Here is a 23,779-nt window from a genome sequence, read left to right as displayed (position 1 = left end):
GAAACAATTTCAATTGCAAACAAAACCCCTATTTAGGTCAATTCATGCATTATGGTAGTGGTTATCACAGCAAATAGTTATCAACATTTTGCCTAATCATCAAACGGTATGCGTAGAAGTTTAGTGAGCTGGCGACATGAAGGGGCATTGTAGACCGTGTTAGCAAAACGCATTGCGGAGTGTAAACATGCATGGGGGTATAAAAAGTACTGCCGAGATCTGGAATGCAGATTTTCCCAACTTATTGGTTTCGGAATCTGTGTTGGGAAAACACATTCCGGTTTGCAAAAACGCAAGCGAGTACAAAAATACTCGCAGCTTGCATCTCATTTGCAATGTCAATTTCCCCAGGCTCCATGGTCTGTGTTAGGGAAACATTCCGATTTGCAAAAGCGCAAACGAGTACGAAAGTATCCGCTGCTTGCATCTACTTTGCAATCTCAGTTTCCCGTGGCTCTATAGTTTTGATGTCTGTGTTAGGGAAACATCCATTCATTCCTGCGATAGTACCTCAATCGCTGTTCAATTATAACTGAGCGGATTTCTTTCTTTTTTTTACAACTTAAATGTATTTTTATTCAGATGTTTTGCTATTTGAATAGATATTTTACAGTTCAAGTGACACAGTCTGGGCTTTACATCTTTGGTTCAGCTTTTGGATTTAAAATCATACTGTTGAACAAAAGTTCCTTATTTTTAATTTGGCAGCTGTTCACCATTTTAATGGTATTGTTTGAAATAAGCTGTGCGGATTTCCGAGCGGCGCTCGCTTATATACCGATTGGTGATTTCAATAGCCTGTTTTGAAAGCAACTTTAAGGCTATTGAAACATGTTTTTGGATGGAAAAGTAACAAGTATATAACGCGTAGACATTTTATCTTTCGAATGTGTTTATCATACCATTTCGTTCAGTTGTTTAGGAGCTATTAACGCTCAAAATCTCGGTCTCCGGCGTAACGCTTTCATTTTCGAAACTTTGATTTTACACCCCGGTATAGAAATGAAAGACGTGGTCCTACATCAAAACACAATTACTTCTCTTTGTTCATCGTGTACAGAAAATAGTAATTATATGAGCAGCGTTTCAATGGTTTCTCATATTCATCGATTAAGAAACACTAAGTAATAAGACACTACCGTGACAGACATGTTTGGACTCTACAAAGAATGTGATTCGAATGTAGATTTAGCTTATAGCACATAATACTGACAATTGTTGATTTTCGAACGGTGTGTGAAAGCTGTATGGAACTACGTCTGTTATGCGGACAATCAATGATTTTTCGGAAAGGTTTTTTCAAAATTGCTCAAACGTTTTCAAACAAAAAAAAATTGTTTGCATGTTGAGCAAACGTATTACATTGTGTAGAATGTGAAACAGCGAAAAAGTTAATTTTGTTCATTTTGTCGTTTACGTCTCCTATACAAACATGGGCAGTATAGCGATTTATCTTGTTTCTTCCGGGTCAGATGTCGTGTAACTGCGACGTGCAACCGTGAAAGAGGTTTGCTCAGTTGTGTAATTTCAATGCAAATAGGATTTGGTTTTTTGAGGAAAAAAAATGCAGGTGCTTCGTCAAATAATTTTGCTATAAAAAGTGCTCTGCCATGAAAAAAAATATCTGAAAACCCCGTTTTTAGAGGGAACCTAGGGGACTTGTCGCTCCGGTAGGGCGGGGTTAATAAGCCAAAAAAGCCAATTCATCTACTAGCTTTGAGATGCACGTTTATTTGGTTTATTTCGAAATTTTATCAAACAGTAGATCGATTTGTTAGTAACTGGGTCGAATAAAAACTAAAAAAAACAGTCAGAAATTTTTTCCATTTTTCGACATGTAACACGTGGTGTGAGTGCATATTCTTTCATAACTCTTGTAGCAGTACTCCTTAAAAAATACTAGCAAATTAAAATACAAACCCTTGTCATTCTAATGAATGGGCGCGATACTGAAGTGCAGCAAATGAGCAGACGTTTCCTCTCCTCCTAACGTGGGGACTGCTACTTCGGAATTTTCGCCCAAGGACCCTATGTTAACTTCCCCAAGCAATCCTGAAAAGAATGCACACTCTTCCCCAGAATCCGGGGATACTTCAGCGCAGCATCGTGAACGAGGAACATGAGAATAACGAAACAAACAAAAAAATTATAGGAGGTTGTGTCCAAGATACGACCGCATTGTTGACGTAGAACTACGCTGTTATTCTATATAAGTCGCTTATTCATACCTTCGGATATTATTCTATAATGCTGTGAAATTTTAGAAACAACTGCTTAGAAGAATAATCTCTGAAATTGTTTTTTCATTGTAGAATTTGTTGACGATAATTGATTGATGATTCATTCTTGCCCTCGCAAAACAATACACTAGCTGATCGTAAGTCGCAATTTATTTCATGTCAATGCAATGAAAATTTACCTCGAATACAGAGCATACATTGGTGGCTTGAAACTACTAGGAATATAAAACACTTCTCATCATTTTGCGCTATTCTCAAAAGAAACGCTTCTGTTAATATTACTGGCCTCGAAAAAAGTTGTATTTCTTTCTCATGCTCGAGAGCGAGCGCAGCTATCACCCTTAGTGGAGGAAGTTTTGCTACTGGCAAGCGAAACCACATACAATATTCCAGAACGACATTTACTTTCTCGGTGACTAAACAAGCGAAATAAACTCTTTTTGTTAATAACAACCTCGAAAACAGTAGCAATGCTTCACAGCGCTAATGCAATCCTAGCTGAAGGCACTTTTGCAACTGGCACCGGAACCCAAACAACTTATAACATTCCAGTAAGACATTCAAGATGCTTGAAATCCCCAAATATTTTTTTGACGCACAACCTTATGATTACGGAAAACAAACAATGTTAACTGCTTGGAGAAAGACTGAATTATGCCACACAGCTTGTATTCTGCTGTAACACCCATCGATGCGAATTCGCTGATGAGTTTGTCAAGAGCGACCGCCTTCACCACCAGGGGGGGGAACTTGTTTTTTGTTGCTGCCTGGATAACGGCGTTTACATTTTCGACCCACGCGCCGAAATCGCCTACTTCGCCTACTGTTGTGCGATGCGGTGTCACACTCGCGAAGGCTCGGTTCAGTGCGAGCGCTTTTCACTGCACCAATATCGCGTGCATCATTGGATGACGCTTGCCTCGAAATATTATTGCCCCTAGCAATGCGTTCGTTTTTTGCAGGGCTCGAGCCTGCCTTCCTCTTCTTCTTGCTCGTCATACACTACGCGAAGCGTCCATTTTATGACGCGGAAAGAAAAACACACGATACGAATAACGCGTAAAACGAACAGAAACGACGATATCAAAGTTGGATTACCACTAGTGGGGTCCAATCTAAGATCGAAGCGCAGCGAAAGCAAAGTGAACTGGATTGCTCAACAGTCTGATGCCGAATGAGAGTTTGCCTCATCGAGATCCACTGTTTATACTCTAGGCAAGTATTCCCCTTCATTCTTCTACTTTTTCTTTGTTCATGGGAACTTTGAATCCTATGATTTCCCCTCCGTTGGTCGTCGATAAGTTGCTCGTTATTGACAGGTCTGTTCGGGAAAGCACTCAAATGGACAGAACAAATGTATGGGAAAATGGAAACGCCTCAAGTTTTCATGAATTTTAACCATTTACAAACCAGGGGATTCTAATGTATAGCATATTAAACAAATCTTACGGAATTTCCGATTCGTTTAGTATGTGAATCGCCAAAATCCGTTCGCGGCAAAAACAGTTATTAACGTTAACTTTATTTCATAAAAACGTTACCTGTTTTCTGATTTGGCACCCTTAATGAAAGACGTAGTTCTACGTCAAAAAACTGCATCCCAGAGCAATCAGACAGACTGCCTGACACAGGAGGCTGAGGAGCGGTCGGAGCGTTGCAGCGGCAACGGTTTTTGTGTTTTGCGACGGGGGGAAGCGCTGATGTGCTCTGGTTTAGCAAAGCAAAAGCACACACCCAGAAATGCAGCAGCGCAGTCAGGCGCATTTCGTCTTCTCGGTTGTCGTAAAAGAACACCATTCTGGATGCTCTCATCTCGTTTCGCCTCGTCTCATCTCATCTCGACGCGAAGGTATGGGAAATTTCCAGCCCGAAGGATGCAACGACGGCCGCCGAGGGGAGAGAGGTGAAACAAGATGCGAGTCCTTTTCATTCTCCGGTGGCGATCCGCAATGAATAAAACTCCTCACTCCACGCTTGCGGTGGTGTGTGCACCGACCGGAAGAAGAAGCGATGTGTTGTGCGACGGAAAAGCAAGAGCGAAACGCGCCGTCGTCCACTCGGGGCCGACCGACCGACCGACCGACCGGCGATGCCTCCCCACGAGAAAGAGGTTCAATGAACTCGGCGGCGCGCGCGTACCGTACCAATACCAACACAACACAACGAATGCAGTTGGCTGGCTGTGTGCGATGCGTGTGGGTATGGGTGTGTGTGAGTGTTTGTGGTTTGTTTTTGTAAAAGTGTGCAGTTTTTGCACTCGCGATTCCTCTGCGGTTGTGGATTTTTGCACGGTAAGAGACGAATGGAGCGCGGGGGTTTCTCAATGAGAATATATGCTTTCGCGTGTGGAAGAGCGAATTTATGGTCGTAGTACTCACGGTGCCGAAATGAGAGCGACAGCGTGTGACAGATTGTGAGAGACGGGGAAAAGGGAAACATAGTGAGTAAAATGTGTATAGTACAAACGCCAACTTTGACGAGAGGCAGATCGCGCGTAGGGTGGATTAGGTAATGGTTGTCTCTGTGTTCCAGATTAGTCAGCGTTAGCAAATTCGTCTTTGACTTTTGCTGATGCTGGCAGCTGTACGGAGAAATTTTAGGTTCAATTCGCCAATGATTCAATCTGGCAGTACGGAATCGCCACAGTTTTACAGGCTTTTTTCTTCGTTTAGTTTTGTTGCCTCACTACGGTTCGGCCGCTTTCCGGTTATGTTAGTACTGCTAATAGCGTCTCGACGCCAATTGGACGCTCTCATACTTTTCCGCAGCATTTTCCACCGTCATGATGTGATAACTGGTGCAAATATATTGTACATTTTGCATCGGAACAATGTTTTGACGATGATTGCAGAGTCGATTGATCGGGAACATTTCCCATGTTTTCAACGTTTGCCTTTTTTGGGATGCAATTGAATGATTCAGGATAAAAAGTGCAGGTCAATGGTGCTTATATTTGCGAATTCGAGTTTTGGTTTTGTAAAAATAAAATTGAGTTTTTCTTCCGGTTGTGTTTGCATAACTAATTCAGTGTTACTTTAGGAGAATAAATGCATGCACTTTGCAAGTCCGAACAGTAGTTGAGAGGAGCTTTCCGATGAAATGTTCATCACGACAATAATTCACAACCATGAAGAACCACACAAATGACACTCCCTGACGGGACCACACCCAAACTGTGATACATCTCTATGCCACCATAAGTAGTCTGCTCCTGTTCATAATGAGAACGATGTTAGATGGATGCGTTGGTGGATACTGTAGAACAAAAAACCGGGTATGTGTTTCCACTAGAATCCAGAATTATCAAGAATAATGATAACGTAATGATATTAACATGAATTTGAAACGCAAAAAAAAACTAGCAGATCAGATTTAAGCCAATGAAACTCATAGCAATGAAATGAGTCGAATCCAAAATCAATGAGAATTCCTGAAAATATTGGAAGGAAACAACAAACCGACGATCACAGACATATTAAACGGGTGATGACTTTAAAAAGAAAATTCATGGTTCGGATCACATCCAATTCTCTTTATGGATGGATTTTTTGCAAGGTGACTCCAAATAACACGTATTTTAATATTTTATTGTCCGGGATGTATGCAATGTGCGTATTCCATGTGCAAAAAGAAAATCTGGTGTACTCAAAAAAATGTAGAGGTCTTATCTTATCTTCTTTGTTTTTAAGAGGCTTTAAACTTTGCAGTTCATTCGCCTCTAAGCTGTAGAGGTCTGCATTTTCAACATAGTACCGCGAGATTATTTTATTCAATCCGCTTATCTACCACCATTTTAGAATGCAAATGCATTATTTTAGAATGCATCTATATTTTTGAAATTGCTCTGTTTTTTTCGACTCTCTGTATCATTTCATCGAGTTCCACCTGTGATTTTTTTTCCTTTATTGATTTAATTAGGCTCAAGTGGATAAACAGCCACCATCAAGCAATACATTTTAAAACTATTTAAATATATTATAACTACATAATTATTAACTTAAGTCTAATTAGCTAAAGCTACAGTGCAACTACAGTGCAATATAAAAAAATATAATTTATTCCTTCGTTGCCTCGTCGGTATTATCCTTGTCTGAAACAGTGCCTGTGGTGGGTCGTAACAACTACATCGCCAGTTGGTGTAGCAACGGTATCCTTTGGTAGTGAGTGCCTCCTTGTTATGTTCATAGCTCCTGTAATGATCTTATCTCAACGGGTACTAAGTTCTGCTTGTGTAAAAGGAAAGGAAGGGTGAATGGACAGTGGGAGTAGGAAATGATACCTAAATAATAACATCTAAATCGGCAACCAGTTTAATTATTTCATTGCAAAATTCATTACATGACCAGACAACGTGCTCGATGTCATGATATCCTTGACCACAATTGCATAAATTGTTAGTAGCAACCCCTATGCGGAAGAGATGCGCATTTAGTGCGGAATGATTGGACATCAATCTGGACATAGTTCTAATAAAATTTCTGTCAAGATCTAACCCTTTAAACCAGGTCTTCGTTGAAACTTTGGGGATAATAGAGTATAGCCATCTCCCAAGCTCATCTCTGTTCCATTGTGTATCCGCTTTCTCATTACCAGGAGCAATGGGAAGGAATCCAAATGAAAGTGATTCGAATACTTTTATCAACAAGAAAATTGAATGCTTTCCTAATTTCGATAAGAAAATGTGATGCTTTCATCTGTTGTTTCAAGGATTGAATGGTTTGTATACTGCTAAGACTATCCGAGAAAATAAAATAGTGATCAGGTGGTAAGGACTCAATGGTCTTAATTGCATGATATATTGCAGCCAGTTCGGCAACATACATTGAACAAGGGTCTTCAAGTTTATGAAAGCTAGTGTAATGTTCATTAAAGATACCAAAACCAGTGGATCCGTTGATTCTTGAACCATCACTGAAAAACATACTTGAAGAATTGAGATGATTATATTTTGAAGCGAAAATATTAGGGATTAACGATGATCGAAGATGATCTGAAATGTCTCGAGTTTCGTCTTTCATAGAAAGATCGAAATCAACGGAAGATCTGCAAAAATTCGGAAAGCTAACATTATTGAAGATGTCTGCTGAAGGTTTTATTTCTTGAGAAATGTAATGAGAGTACAGATCCATGGATCTCGACCGTTGGTTCAATTCGTGAAGCTTCTTACAATTCTCAATTACTGATGGGTTCATGATTTCGCTTCGGATTAAGAAGCGATAGGACAGTTCCCAAAACCGAACCTGCAATGGTAAAACACCTGCCAAGACTTCAAGGCTCATGTTGTGTGTTGATTGCATGCACCCTAAGGCTAAACGTAAGCAACGGTACTGTATCCTCTCCAGTTTAATGATGTGGGTTTTAGCAGCAGAACGGAAACAAAACGAACCATACTCCATGACTGATAGTATTGTAGTTTCTTACAGCCGTATTAGGTCTTCTGGATGAGCACCCCACCACGTTCCAGTAACTGTCCGGAGAAAATTTGTTCTCTGTTGACATTTTTTATTCAGATACGCAATACGTTTTCCCCATGTACATTTAGAATCAAACCAAACTCCAAGATATTTGAAACTCGTGGATTGAACGATGGTTTTGTTGAACAATTGAAGCTGAAGTTCGGGAGGTTGGTGCTTCCTAGAAAATACAACCATTTCTGTTTTCTCAGTTGAGAATTCAATACCTAGCTTCACAGCCCATGTAGATAAATTATTTAAGGAAATTTGCAGCGGTCTTTGCGAATCAATAGTTCTAGTACCTGATATGGATACAACACTATCATCTGCCAGTTGCCTCAAAGTACATCTATCTGCAAGATGATCATCTATATCATTAATATAGAAATCATACAGAAGAGGACTTAAGCAAAAACCTTGAGGGAGACCTATGTAGCTAGTCCTGGAAACGGCACAATTTCCATGAGAAAAGTACATGTGCTTTTCGGATAACAAATTAAACATAAAGTTGTATGGAGGAAATGGTTCGAGTTGAGCGTCGGTGCGAGTTAGACGTGCTCGTTCGTGCTCTGTCTTTTCTCGTTGCAAGTGCCGGTTTTTATTTCGAGTTTCGTCCTAATTTCATGTGTAAATGTGCTATCTGCCTTAATATATCGGAATTCAGTGGAATTCGTTTCGATTATCTGGATAATTTTTGTAAATTTCCATCCACTGTGATTTGTTCGATAGAGAAGTTGCAAGTTTTTATTACAGAATGTGTTAGTGTGGACGCGTCCGTTGCTCGCTCGTTTCGTGTAACGACATGTTCGTTTTGACGTAGGACTACGTCTAACCGGAAGATATAGGGGGTGAAATGGAAATCTAGGCACTGAACAAGTAGGAAAAAATGCAAGATTTGGAACGCTTATAACTCGAGCATTTCTCAATAGATCGCAAAGGTTTTTGCATCAATTGATAGGAAATATATCTACGCATCTATCATAACGAATAACATTTCATTTTTCTTGAGATAAATAATTGAATAATTGTGAAATATCAAGCATTGTCAAAATGCCCTATGTGCCCATTTTTGATTGGTCCATTTTGTGCTCCTCAAATCGTACCGACCAAAACGGGCAACCAGAGCAGCAGCGAAATAGAATGAAGCACGATTGGAAAGGAAAAAGAAAAAGATGAACGAAACATTGGTCTCACACATGCGTAATTCTCGAGCCAGCCAGTCAGCTTAAAAATCCCCGCTCCGCTGCCGTAACGATCATTCTCATTCAAACCGTACACCACATCGGTTCGCATCACAACACATCAACAAACCAACCCAAGCACCCATGTCTGGACATGGTAAAGGAGGAAAAGTGAAGGGAAAGGCAAAATCCCGCTCGAACCGTGTTGATGTGGAGTTCCCCGCAAGGGTAGCTAGGCCGAGCGCGTTAGTACCAGTGCACCAGTCCACCTAGCCGGCGTTATATAGTTTCGGCCGCCGAAGTGATCGAGTTGGCTGGTAAAGCTGCTCGCGACGATTAGAAAAACCGCATTCAGAACAGAACACATCAAGATAACAACAGGCAGTTGCAGCGAGTGGCGAGTGGCAAACGCAATCGCAAAACGGCAGCAGGTAGCAGAAGAAAAAAGTTTGTTCTTTTTACAATCTGCTTTGGTGGCAAATCCAGAACAAGGCGGCATCGAGGGCGTTCGAAATGGTTTTTTTTTACGTAGGACTACGTCTAACCGGAAGATATAGGGGGTGAAATGGAAATCTAGGCACTGAACAAGTAGGAAAAAATGCAAGATTTGGAACGCTTATTACTCGAGCATTTCTCAATAGATCGCAAAGGTTTTTGCATCAATTGATAGGAAATATATCTACGCATCTATCATAACGAATAACATTTCATTTTTCTTGAGATAAATAATTGAATAATTGTGAAATATCAAGCATTGTCAAAATGCACTATGTGCCCATTTTTGATTGGTCCATTTTGTGCTCCTCAAATCGTACCGACCAAAACGGGCAACCAGAGCAGCAGCGAAATAGAATGAAGCACGATTGGAAAGGAAAAAGAAAAAAATGAACGAAACATTGGTCGCAGTCTCACACATGCGTAATTCTCGAGCCAGCCAGTCAGCTTAAAAATCCCCGCTCCGCTGCCGCAACGATCATTCTCATTCAAACTAGAGGTGTGCAAATCAGCTCATCATGATGAACAGCTCTGATTATATCAGCTCATCTAAATGAGCTGTTCTTTATGAACAGCTCTTCAGCTCAGTTGTCAGTGCCGACTTTCAATTTGGGTCCCAAACTCGATAGCCACGAAGCCAGTTTGAAAATGTTAAAATTCAAATGAAATTTTTCACACCATATTATTAATTACTTGAAACACGTATTCCAGACTATTATTTACAACAGACTCGGCGAGTACAACATTTCCGACATTTTTACTGAGGCTTTACATTACAATAGAAAGTTTTCTTCAAAAAAAAAAAAAATCTTATGAGATTTTTGCACCGCCTGCAAACAAAGTGTTTTTCATTGAAATAGAATACTCATTTGATACACAGAAGTTAATTTTCATTAATAATTTGAATTTTAAAAACGTGTTCATTCTGCCTGAGAGCCAATTATTATTTTTGGCGCCCCCTAAACTGGTAAACAAAGCTCAATGCCGTCAACGCGAATATAACAGTTGAAAAGACGAGTGACAAATGAAACTAAACTGATGTCTTAACACGAAGAGCGAGAGACGGTCAGTTCATTTGAATCTTACAGCTCACACACTCTCTTCAATTCTACAGCTCTTTTCTCTCCTTCATCATCATCAAAGTGAGCTGAAGAGCTGTTTGATTTTTTTTGCGAGCTGTTCCGCGTCAACTCACTTCAAAGAGTCGATTCTTCGGAACAGCTCATGAGCGGATGGCACATCTCTAATTCAAACCGTACACCACATCGGTTCGCATCACAACACATCAACAAACCAACCCAAGCACCCATGTCTGGACATGGTAAAGGAGGAAAAGTGAAGGGAAAGGCAAAATCCCGCTCGAACCGTGTTGATCTGGAGTTCCCCGCAAGGGTAGCTAGGCCGAGCGCGTTAGTACCAGTGCACCAGTCCACCTAGTCGGCGTTATATAGTTTCGGCCGCCGAAGTGATCGAGTTAGCTGGTAAAGCTGCTCGCGACGATAAGAAAACCCGCATTCGGAACAGAACACATTCGGTTCGGTGGACATCAAGACAACAGGCAGTTGCAGCGAGTGGCGAGTGGCAAACGCAATCGCAAAACGGCATCAGGTAGCAGAAGAAAAAAGTTTGTTCTTTATACAAACTGCTTTGGTGGCAAATCCAGAACAAGGCGGCATCGAGGGCGTTCGAAATGGTTTTTTTTCAAAACCACGAGTACAAAGTTTTCTAAATTGGAACCATTCCATAAAACAAGGCGCTTTTCAGGGCCATTAAACCTTCCAAAAAAGAGTTTTGGAAATACAGTTCAATGCTTTCTAAAACATTATCCAAAATAATAATAAAACACAAATTGATTTTTTCTTAATTTGTTTGCCAGGATCTGACGAGTATGTGAATTTGGCAGTTGTTCTGAGTTTATTGATAGTTGGGGACTTTCCTGATTATTCAATTTTCACCAATTCTTAAATTGTTTCCAGATTGAAAGTACATTAATTTACAATTAGTTCGACATTTAGCTAATTGGACGGACATGTAATGCGACATATTTAGTTGGACATTTTTGTAAACATAGAGTTCGGGGTCCAAATTATGACCCCACATTGAAAGTCGACACTGTACCACTGTCATCGCAAATGTTCAATTACAGGTTAAAATCGCCTCCAATGCGACACTGAGTGGCGCTTCGGCACGTCGCATTGAATGTAATTTACTGTACAACATGTCACAAAGCTGGATGGGAAGAAATTTTCCAACTGTGAAAGCTGTGGCGAGTGGCAACAAATCGCTTAACAGGAAGGTTTAGCCGAACAAGATGGGGATATCGAGTGATAACAAAACAATAAACTCTTTAGATTGAAGATAATTTTGTGATCCTGAAAAGGACCCTTTTTAGCCTGCATGTGAATCCAACGAGCGAACAAATCGTAATAAATGTATTTTTTTGCAATCGCTCCCTTTTAACGCTTATTCGTTCGTCTCGTTGGACTCGCCCCTCTGGCTGAGTCTGCCGATTTGTCTCTATCCTGTGAGTGTGTACCGCTAGAGTATAAAACACGCGGACCCCAAAAAAATATCTTATTTTCTTTCAAACCGTAAACCCGTGTGGTTGTACGGCATCGGCATCGTGGACGTAACAAAGGAGGACAAGTTAAGGAAAGGCAAAGTCTCACTCGAACCGTGCAGGTCTCCAGTTCCCTGTTGTTCGCATTCACTGATTGCTCCGCAAGGGTAACTAGGCCGAACGGATTGGTGCCGGAGCACCAGTATACCTAACAGCGATTATAGAGTTTCGGTCGTCGGAGTGCTCGAGTTGGCTTGCAAAGCTGCTCACGACAATCAGAAAACCCGCATCAAGAACAGAGCAGCTTCGGTTCGGCGCTCATCAAGGCAACAATTAGTTTCAGTGAGTGGCAAAGTGTTTCTCCGGCACGTCGCATTAAATGTAATTTACTGAACAATATGTCACAAGCTGGATGGGAATAAATTTTCCAACTGTGAAAGCTGTGGCGAGTGGCAAACGCAATAGCTAAACAGGAAGGTTTAACCGAACAAGATGGGAATATCGAGTGATAACAAAAACACAACACCAAAGGTTCTTTTCAGAACCATCAACATATTTATAAAGAGTAAACAGTAAACTAATCCATTTTTCAGGTAGATAGGTAGGTATTCACGTAGGAGAAGGAAATAAAACAATATATTTAAAATATATATTTAACAAAAGCTGTCCCCTTTGTATAGTCCTACGTCACTCCGGTTATGTCCCCGACATTACCCACCCGACTTTTTTTATCACATATTTGTCGTGTAAGAGCGTATAGTGAGTGTTTCGGGCTGCAAAACGAATTGTTGTTCATAAAGTGAGGACAAAGTGTATTTGTGGCCTTTCTGAAATGGATTGGTGCATACGTTTATTTTTATTTTGGTGCTCGGATCCGTGACGTGTGTGTTCCTCCCCAACGCGTGTTCATGGTGAAAACGGAGAGATAAGAGTAGCGATACTATTGCCGGGAGTGCGAACGAAGTTCTATGATTTGCGTAGTTTAATTATCTCACCGTAACATTTTTAGTGAGACTCGTTTGGTTTCGGTTCGTGCCGCGTGTTTTTCTCTCCCCCGAGTATGTGCGAAATTTCTGCGCTGCGGGATATCGCCTAATATGTGCGTTGAACTTCGGCTTTGTGTATTGGTAGAAGATTTTGTTTTTCTGTATATTGAAATGGGATAGCGCGAAGTGATTGTTTTTTGTGAATACCGCAGTGAACGTATCACCGGAAATCGAAAATTGTCTACAACTTTGAATCACAGTATTGAGCAGTGATATTTAAAAACGTACTAAACGGAATGTACGCGTTTGTGCTCTGTGTTGATTATATTTAAAAAGCGAAAAAGTGCGTGCTTTACTTTCGTGTAAATGGAAAGCAGTGAATTTTTTGAATTTCCTACAAATCATGGAAATTAACATGAATGGCGAGATGAAGTATTGGTCGAAGCCATTTTAACACTTCATATGTGGTGGTGAACACTTCATCGTTTTCGTCGTGCTATGAATCGTCGCGTGTTTCGTTTGGTGTGCAGTGTTTCCTTTTGCCGCGTGTATGCCGCCATATTGCGGTTTGGTTGTTTTCGTCTGCTAGATTCAGACATGCCTGAATATAAGCGTTAGTGCCTATATTTTCTATAACAAACTCGAAGTTGATGTGACATAGTGAATGTATCACAACCGGAATAATCATCGGCATGGCTGAGAGCAGACAGTGATTTCAGCTGAGTTTATTTTTTTTTTATTTATTTACATACATACTTCTGAGGGGAGGTCCTAAAAATATATGAATGCTGGTTTATGCTACTCTGGTATTTCTATACGCGTTGACAGCGTAATGGTGTCGACATCTGGATACGACATTAGTTTGTATGACGCCAACTATTCTCTATCAGATTAGTCGGCCCTAAGGCAGTTTTAAATTGCTAAAATTTGTATGAAATTTTTTTCTTGGTGTTATTTACCCACTAGAAGTACGTTGTTCTGACCCTAATTTGAACTATTTTCTATGAACTTTCCGATGTCCTCACTAAAATTTATCATTATAATATAAAATTACCTTTAGACACAATTTTTGTATGATATTTTTTCACTACTTACAAGCAAAAGTGATTTTCATTTACATAGAGTATTAATTTGATTCGAGAAAAATAATTTTCATTCACAATTTTTATTTTAAAGTGTGTGTCTTCTGGAAACCCATATTGTCATACCTACTCCCCCATTTCATAATACGAAACTCAATGCCGTCAACGCGGATAGTTCTCATTATTATCACCCGAGAGAGCAGTGCTACGATGTAATAGGTGAAGTAGTATTTTTTCATTTATCTATTATATCTGAATGTGTAGTTTAATGCTGTTGTGGGGGTGGATGCGGTTGTTGATTTTATATTGTTGTGTTTTGACGTAGGACTACGTCTTTCATTTCTATACCGGGGTGTAAAACCAAAGTTTCGAAAACGAAAGCGTTACGCTGGAGACCGAGATTTTGAGCGTTAATAGCTCTTAAACAACTGAACGAAATGGTATGATAAACACTTCATTTGAAAGATAAAATGTCTACGCGTCATATACTTGTTACTTTTTCATCCAAAAACTTGTTTCAATAGTCTTAAAATTGCTTTCAAAACAGGCTATTGAAATCACCAATCGGTATATAAGCGAGCGCCGCTCGTAAACCCACTCAGTTATGATTGAACAGCGATTGGAGCATGTTGTCGCTGTTGTTGTGAAGCTAATTTCGTTTATCATGAAAACGCTGATGAACGGTGTCACCAAGAGCCTGTTTGTGCACCTAAGACCAAAAGGGAATCCATCAGGAGGAGAGTGATGCCACGGTTCCGCTTGAAACATCGGAGCAGCCGCCACACACACACACACACATACACGCGCGGAATTCTCGTTGCTATCATCGTTGCTGAAAAATAATCTGCCAGTTCTCCTGGGAATTGAAAAATACATTCATGCGAAATAATTTATTTTAATGTTTTCTATCCATATAACACTGCAACCAAATACATTTGGTTTTGTTATTTTTCAATCAATCGCAATTAACAGGAAAGCTTCTGAATATTTTTTTCCCCATCAGTGGAAATTTTCGTATCCAATATTGGATGCATAACATGAAAAACGGAAAATGTTTCACATCGCGAAAATCAAGTCATTTTCGAGCGATTATTTGCTTTCTACTCATATAATGCTGCGACCAAATACATTTCGTTTTGGATTTTTTCAATCAAGTGCGATCAACGTAAGACCACGTCTTTCGGCAATTTATTAGAGGTGCAATGAATCTTTAGGAATTCCCGCTCTACGTGCACTGGCAAACAATGTTTACTCAACAATTTCTCAAACGAGAAATGGGTGTTGTGAGAAAGGATTAGCGAACGCGAAAACGACAAACGGGAGAAAGATACGTTTGGAGGTTGAAGGAAATTGGCAGAAAACTTCTTCATTCTATCATTCAAATAATGTGATTCATATCACATCGTTTTGCCAGAAAGAGATTATTAATGTTCAAAGGAGGAATCGAGTCCTCCGAGGAAATTACCCAGCGCAAATTAGAGTCGACTATCGATTGCGGCATTCGTACACAAATAATTTTATAATGCAGTTTCACCAAAGTGATTTCTTCGGATATATTCACTACATCATGTCATGTATTTCATATTCTTCATTAAGAAATCCCTATCCATGGCACCTATCGGTAACGAATTATTATCGAAACCACGATTTTCGCTAAATGCTCCTTTCAGTTCGGCCTGTAAAAGCTTTTCTGTACTCTAATCCATCAAATTTGGAGCCCTGAAAAGGGCCGTTGATTATATGCTAAGCTAATATAGCACCCTCTCCTCGGATACGATGGGCCAGCTGGATGTCCTTGGGCATGATGTGACGCGTTTTGCATGGATAGCACACAAATTGGTATCTTCGAATAAGCCTCCTGCAGCGTCATAGCCGCGGAACTTTGGAAGCGCAAGTCGGTTTTGAAGTCCTGAGCAATTCCACGATCCAAATGCTGCAAAGGTAGCTGCGGATCAGCAATTCGGTCGACTTCTGATAGCGATGAATTTCACGCAAAGTTTCCGGTCGATAGCGATGTGGCTTCTTCACCTATCCTGCTACTGGTGCGCTTATCCGAGCTGACTTCGTGTGCCTTACCACCGAATGACTAACGAGCTCGAGTCCTCACGGTGCGAGAGTAGAGTAAGAAATGAACGAAAGCAAAGGAAGCGTCATTTTATAAACCATAAAAGTATAGAATCTAAATCCCACCCTTATTATATTCGTGAGTATACAGTAAGCTTATATAATAAAGAGGGTGGGGTTTACATTCGATTCTTTTATGTTTTATAAAATGACACTTCCCTTGCTTTCGTTCATTTCTTACTCTACTCTCGCACCCTTGAGGACTCGTTTCAACGGGACTAAGCAGACAGCTCGTTAGTCCTTCGGTGGTAAGGCACCACGAAAGCAGCTCGGATAAGCGCACCAGCCGCAGGAAGCGTGAAGAAGCCACATCGCTATCGACCGGGAACTTCGCATGAAATTCGTCGCTATCAGAAGTCGACCAAATTGCTGATCCGCAAGTTACCTTTGCAGCATTTGGTTCGTGGAATTGCTCAGGACTTCAAAACCGACTTGCGCTTCCAAAGTTCCGCGGTTATGACGCTGCAGGAGGCTTATTCGAAGATACCAATTTGTGTGCTATCCATGCAAAACGCGTCACATCATGCCCAAGGACATCCAGCTGGCCCATCGTATCCGAGGAGAGCGTGCTATATTAGCTTAGCATATAATCAACAGTCCTTTTCAGGGCTCCAAATTTGATGGATTAGAGTTCAGAAAAGTTTTTTACAGGCCGAACTGAAAGGAGCATTTAGCGAAAATCGTGGTGTCGATGATAATTCGATACCGATAGGTGCCATGGATATGGATTTCATAATGAAGAATATGAAATACATGACATGATGTAGTGAATATATCCCCATATCGAAGAAATCACTTTGATGAAACTGTTTACCGTTTGTCGTTTGTAAGTGTTGGGAAAGGGCATTATTTTTGCTGAGTAAGTTTCAAGAAAAAATCCATTCCTTCTTTAAGCGTGATTCATTCTGCTTCGGATCAACGGAAGAGTGATAATCATTTCATACAAAAGATAAAATGTCCAAGAGTTATATGATTGCTATTTATTGAGTCGGAAAATTGTTTCAATAGCTTAATGATAGCTTCGAAAACAGGTTATAAAATGACGCTTCCTTTGCTTTCGTTCATTTCTTACTCTACTCTCGCACCGTGAGGACTCGAGCTCGTTAGTCATTCGGTGGTAAGGCACACGAAGTCAGCTCGGATAAGCGCACCAGTAGCAGGATAGGTGAAGAAGCCACATCGCTATCGACCGGAAACTTTGCGTGAAATTCATCGCTATCAGAAGTCGACCGAATTGCTGATCCGCAGCTACCTTTGCAGCATTTGGATCGTGGAATTGCTCAGGACTTCAAAACCGACTTGCGCTTCCAAAGTTCCGCGGCTATGACGCTGCAGGAGGCTTATTCGAAGATACCAATTTGTGTGCTATCCATGCAAAACGCGTCACATCATGCCCAAGGACATCCAGCTGGCCCATCGTATCCGAGGAGAGCGTGCTATATTAGCTTAGCATATAATCAACAGCCCTTTTCAGGGCTCCAAATTTGATGGATTAGAGTTTAGAAAAGTTATTTGCAGGCCAAACTGAAACGAGAATTTTCGTTTAGATGCCATACAGCATCGAGAAAATTCCGGAAAGATCTAATCGTTGCTGAAAAATAATCTGCCAGTTCCCTGGGAATTGAAGAATACATCCATGCGAAAGAGTTTATTTTAATGTTTTCTAATTATATGGCGAACACAGCGACCAAATACATTTGATTTCGTAATTTTTCAATCAAGTGTAATTAGCTGGAAAGCTTCTGAAGATTATTCTTTCCCATCAGTAGAATATGTTCGTATTCAATATTGGATGCATAACATGAAAAACGGAAAATGTTTCGTATCGCCAAAATTATATAATTTTCAATCGATTATTGCTCAGTCGCCGAAATTTTCATACTCAGAGAGTTCATTCTCCTCTAGTTTGCCTTCCAAATTGCCATCGTAAACCACACCTTCTCTCGATTCAATCACGCACGAAAAGCATACTGAAATGATATTCTGGTGGTGAAACCCATTCATTTTTCGTGAGGCGTCGTGCACAAATTACGTAACGCGATAAGGGGGGAGGGGTTAGATGTTGCGTTACTTTCTGTTTATTAGAGATAGGAAATTGCGTTACGAAAGGGGGGGGGGAGGTTCAAAATCCGGATTTTTGCGTTACGTAATTTGTGCACGACGCCTGAGGACATCGACAAGACAACATCGTTACTGAACGAGCTGAACGGCGAGGGATCGAGGTATTTATTACCTGGCTTGACCTGACCTGAAATACAATCAGTTTGTTTTAACTGTGAGGGAGCGCAGAAAAGCCGATCGATCAGAAGGAGAAGAGAAGGTGACCAAGGAGTATCAGCATCGAAATACGGTTCCTCGGGAAGACATAGAAGCAGCCACCACACACACACACATACACGCGCGCAACTCTTTTCGTTTGCTGGTTATCGAGAGGAAACCTGGAAAGAAATGATCGTTGCTGAAAAATAATCTGCCAGTTCCCCTTGGAATTGAAAATTACATTCAAGCGAGTTTATTTTAATGTTTTCTATCCATATAATACTGCGACCACATACATTTGGTTTTGTGATTTGTCAATCAAGTGCAGTTAACAGGAAAGCTTCTGAAGATTATTCTTCAGAACAAGGTTTTTTGTATCCAATATTGGATGCATAAAACCTTGAGTCTTCAAAGTAACACTCTCGTTTTTGAAGTCACCCAAATATTTATTTATGCATTCATTCAGGATGGATTTAGATTCAACTTCAAACAAATGATCTCTAAATCAACGATAGTCCTACGTCACCCTTGCGGTTATACCATAGATATAACCCACTTCCTGTTTTTGTATTGTTTTTATTTTTATAATTTTTTTTGCGGATTGCATATGTACCCGCTGGGTTCTTGACGTTAGTTTGGTTTTGGTTGTATGTTTGTCGGTGATGTGGAGTTCGCGGGCTCGATTAACGATACGCTGGGTAATCATATTTCGTTGATCATCGAGCGTGTTGTTTGTCGAGCTCGCGGATTCTATGCTACTGCTACGGACACATGGCTGAAGCTGACCTTACGTGGGGCTCCCGGTGAGTGTATGTATGATCCGCCGGGGGAGCTAAATGGAGATAATACGGAAATACAATGTTACAATGGTATAACATCGATAGCCCCTTGTATCCCCATATCAGCATGAGAAATGGATATTCCGATTGATTTTGGAGGAGTTCTATTGGTTACCTTCTTAGGTTTCCCAAACAAAACTCTCCGCCGTCGCGATTCAAGCTTGAAACAGAGTTTGCGTGATAAATAACGGAACATACCGCCGGTTCGATTGGGTTTAGATAATTTCTCTCGGTTACCTTCTCAGGTTCCCCACATTTAAGTAAGTACGATAAACATTATAATATATAGACAGTTCAACTAATTTTACAGGGTTTCCTTATTAGAATACCTTAATATAATATATGCAGCGTGTTGTAACACATGAAAATGTAATTTTCGTTCCGTCGAGCGCTCGACAGCCCGTGTTTACAAAATCACATCACTTACCTCAGTGAATCCTGATTCATACCTCTTCCCACTAACAATTATCCCTCCCATGATATTCGCTAGGGAACCACGCTATAGAGGCGACCCTTCTGGCCTTCGGGCGGCGAATATCATACTAACATTCCTTCCCTTCCCCTGGTGACTGTAAGGACGTGGCCGGCGTCGTTATTGACCATTTAAAGCTCGAATCACCGATAATTGCACAACGAGAATGATTTGCTAGTCCCAAGCGTCATTCTGTGCGTTCTTTGTGCAATTTGGTTGGTTCAGGTCAATCACGGAGAGCAACTACGAATTGTACAGTCTACCCAAGCTCAAGCTCAACAGATTAGACAAAAAGTTGTTTAAAATTGGTGAAAATCCATGGCTATGAAGTTTATCTGATAAAATTCTTATAGATACTGAGTCAAACGTCCCTTTAATGTCTAAGAAAACAGAAGCCATCGGTTTTTATTACCGAAGGTCGTCTGAATTTCGGAAGCAAGTAACGCGAGACAATCATTTGTCCCTTTGCCCTTGCGGAAACCGAACTGCGTATCTGATAAAAAGTTATTCTCTTCAACCCATTCGTCTAAACGTCGGAGTATCATTTTTTCCAATAACTTACGGATGCAAGATAGCATGGCTATTGGTCTGTATGAGTTATGGTGGGAATCTGGCTTATTCGGTTTTTGAATAGCTGTTACTCTCACTTGTCTCCACTCGATAGGGACAATATTTTGCTCAATAAACTTATTATATTAAATAACCCTAATAAACGTTTCTTAGTGACGTTTGGAAGGTTCTTCAAAAGATTAAATTTGATTCCATCGGAACCAGGAGCTGAATTATTGCACGAAAGAAGTGCAAGTGAGAAATTCAGTCATAGAAAACAATGTCTCGTTATTACTATTGGAAGACGATCTATTACGAGATATGTCTTCTGCAGGGACAAAATCTGGACATACTTTTTTGGAAAAATCCATCCATCGGTCGGAATACTCTTTTTTTCGTTTGTATGGTTTTTGTTCCGCAAACACCTGGCTGTGTTCCACAGGGTACTCATAGATATTGCCCATGACAAACCATTGACATATCGTCGCCAGTAACTGCGTTTTTTCGCTCCAATAAGATTTTTGAATTTGGTCTCCAAAAGTTCATAATTATCAAAATTTTCCATTGAGCCATTTTTGCGAAAATTTTTTAAAGCAGAGGATTTATTGAAATAAGCATCCGAGCACTCTTTGTCCCACCAAGGAGCACCAGGGCGTCGGCGAAGTTTTGCACCAGGGAAACGTTTCGTTTGAGCTTCAATGGCAGTGTGGTGAATCAAACTAGCAATGAAATCATATTCTTCGAGAGGTGGAAGTTCAGGAGTCGAATTGATGCTCTCTGATATAATACTAGCAAATTTCTCCCAGTCAATATTATTGGTAAGATCGTATACAACTTCGACCAATTCCTGTGGACACATCTCATTGGCAATAGAAACAAGGATTGGTAAGTGATCGCTACCGTGAGGATCTTGGATTATTTCCCACAAACAATCTAACGATAAAGTAGACGAACAGAGTGACACACCTGTGATTTTTAATTTGCGAGAAAACTCTATCAACCTTCCAAAGTGATGTTCATCGCTCGCTGACAGAAGCAAAATTGGTTAAAAGAAATTGCATATATTCTGCTGTTACGCTCTGATCACATGTGCAATTTTTCATCGGGCGGAGCTTAAATTGCAACATTTCCACTATCCACAGTGTCCGTTTGATATAGAGCAACCGAATTACGTGCTACTGATTCGCACTGGTAGTGCTCCTTATTGGCGGTGCGGGTAGATGGGCGAACAATTCAGCATAACAATTTCGTGAGCGAACCCTTGAATCTTGAATAGATTGTGAAAAATCTTCATGACATTGAGCCAAATTTGTTGGATTGCATTTTTTTGTACGTGCGGGATTTTTCGACTTTTCAAGAAGGATCGTGTTTTCGACATAATGCGATGAAGCTTTCTCTGCCCAGAAAGTATTTGTTCTTCTCTTTGAATAATAATAGCTTTGGTTTATCTTTCGATAAATGGTCAAAACGCTTGGCTTGAACTAAGGTTTGGAAATCTCTCTCTCTTATATGGTGACCGAAAGTATCACATTACTTGCCTAAAATCATGTTAGAACTCTTAAAACGTTGTAGAACTTTCATCAGAGTCATATAAGTCATTTTCATGATGTTGTTGATCTTTGATAATGGGAAGTAGCTTCCATTATCCAAAACAAATCGTTTTCTGCAGCAATTTCGGGTCATCCACCGAGATCGGGACTTCATTCCATTTGTTTTTTTTTTGTGTATTGTATATATGTGTATTGTAGTGCTCTCGATTCATTTTATTAGACTGCTCCTAAATCCTGATTTTTCATTCATTCATTCATTTATTACTTTTTTTTTGTTTTTTCAGATTTATTGATTGAGTTTTTGGTTCATTCATTTATTTTTTTTTTTTTGTTTTTTTTTCGGATTTATGGATTGATTTTTCGATGCGGAAAGTGTTTTCTGCTTGTTAATTTACGATCTTTACTTTTCACACTCTATTGTTTGAAATAATTTGTTATATTTATATCTAAAGTCCGTATGACGAATTATGAATCTGTAATCTTAATTAGGATTCAGGATTTGAGAACTGCAGTAGCATTCCACACCAGAAAAAACTACTTTTTTTTACGCAGGATTATGTCAAAAATGGCTCAATTATTGCAAAATAGAAAATTTAAATTATTTCAAGAATTAGAATGGCGTTGAACTGAAAGCTTCTAATTCCTCATACATTTTTTGACCATTTATGTGTTTTCCTACCCTTGCCGCCCAGACCGAGCAACTGACGGAGCGGCGAGACATGCTGTTTATATACACTCAAAATGCAAATGCAGTGCCTATCCACAGACACAGAGCACAAGGAAAATATTGCAAAATATTGCAAACTTCGCCCATTTTCCATTTATTGTATCGTGAGACTGAAAAATTACATTTGCTTCTTTTCCTATTCTCAATCTCGCTTCCAACAGCCTTTGTCAAAGCAATTAAAGCCAAATGTTTGCGCGTCCGCTTATTAAACGAGTGATCGTGGGTTCAATCCTACGACCCTCCATTGGCTGGCTTCTAAATGACATTTTCCAAGGATTGATGCCAATGAACTTTTGAACTTTTAAAGTCTCTATAATAGAAAAAATCAATCAATCAATCACACACAGCGATTTTGCTTATATATTGAGGCCGAGAGCAAAATCACTTCGGAGAGTCGATGTTGCGAAGAAAAGATGAAGGCCCAATGAAATGAAACACCGCGTCGGTTTTCATTCAATTTGATCGAACGTGCTTTTATGCTTTTCCATCACACGCACACATTGTTGTTGTTTCTATCCATTGTCAACCTTAGTTTGAAGCGGTTACCATAGTGTTGTGTTTTGTTTATTAGTAATGTGATAGTGGTGGAGGGGGAACAAATCAATGATCGACATGTATTTGCTGTAAAAAAGACCACCCAATAGCTATTTGTGGTAAAACCTGTAGGTATTCTCATTTGATCCCCTCAAGCATATAGTTATCATTTACGTTTTGTTAAATAATTAAGTAAGTTAAAAAATACAAACGGAAAACATGATGATTTTAAGTTGAGATATAAACTGATTAAACGGCTTTACTCCTGGTATGAAAGAGTCAGAATCTGAAATTTTCAGATCATCACATTTTCATAATTTCGGGTTACACATTTGAAGATTTGCAGATTCCCAGATTTACAGATCTAGAGATTTAAAAATTTGCAGATATATAGATTTTTAGATTTTCAGTTATTCATTGTGCTCCAACGAATGTTTCGTTTTATACACGTAATAATAAGGATAATCTAGGATGCTGAAATCGGCCCAAATTATCGCGGGGGAGTTCTATAGGTAACAATTGATCCGTTTGAAGAGAGCTTTGATTGGAACACGACCAAATAATCGTCAGCAAAAAATCATAATAACGTTCGGTCTCCATGGGCTATAACCTTTAAGGACTAAAGGGTGTGCCACATCAAATTGCATCACGGAAAAAACGCTGTAGAAATTTAATTTTTAGGAATTATATCTTCAGCTTTCGCTTATAATCAGATAAGAGTGCATAGA

The 23,779-nt window shown here is 39.9% G+C and overlaps 1 protein-coding gene across 3 annotated transcripts in view; it reads left to right on the top strand.

Moving 5' to 3' along the window:
* LOC129764998 (insulin-like receptor) overlaps positions 1-23,779 on the top strand; it is a 551,253-nt gene that overhangs the window by 109,842 nt on the left and 417,632 nt on the right. The gene's annotated exons all lie outside the window — the stretch shown is intronic.

Source organism: Toxorhynchites rutilus, chromosome 2, assembly GCF_029784135.1.
Source record: "Toxorhynchites rutilus septentrionalis strain SRP chromosome 2, ASM2978413v1, whole genome shotgun sequence".
Classification (NCBI taxonomy): Eukaryota; Metazoa; Arthropoda; class Insecta; order Diptera; family Culicidae; genus Toxorhynchites; species Toxorhynchites rutilus.
Note: the sequence above shows the minus strand (reverse complement) of the source record. Positions and strands in the feature narration are given on the sequence as shown.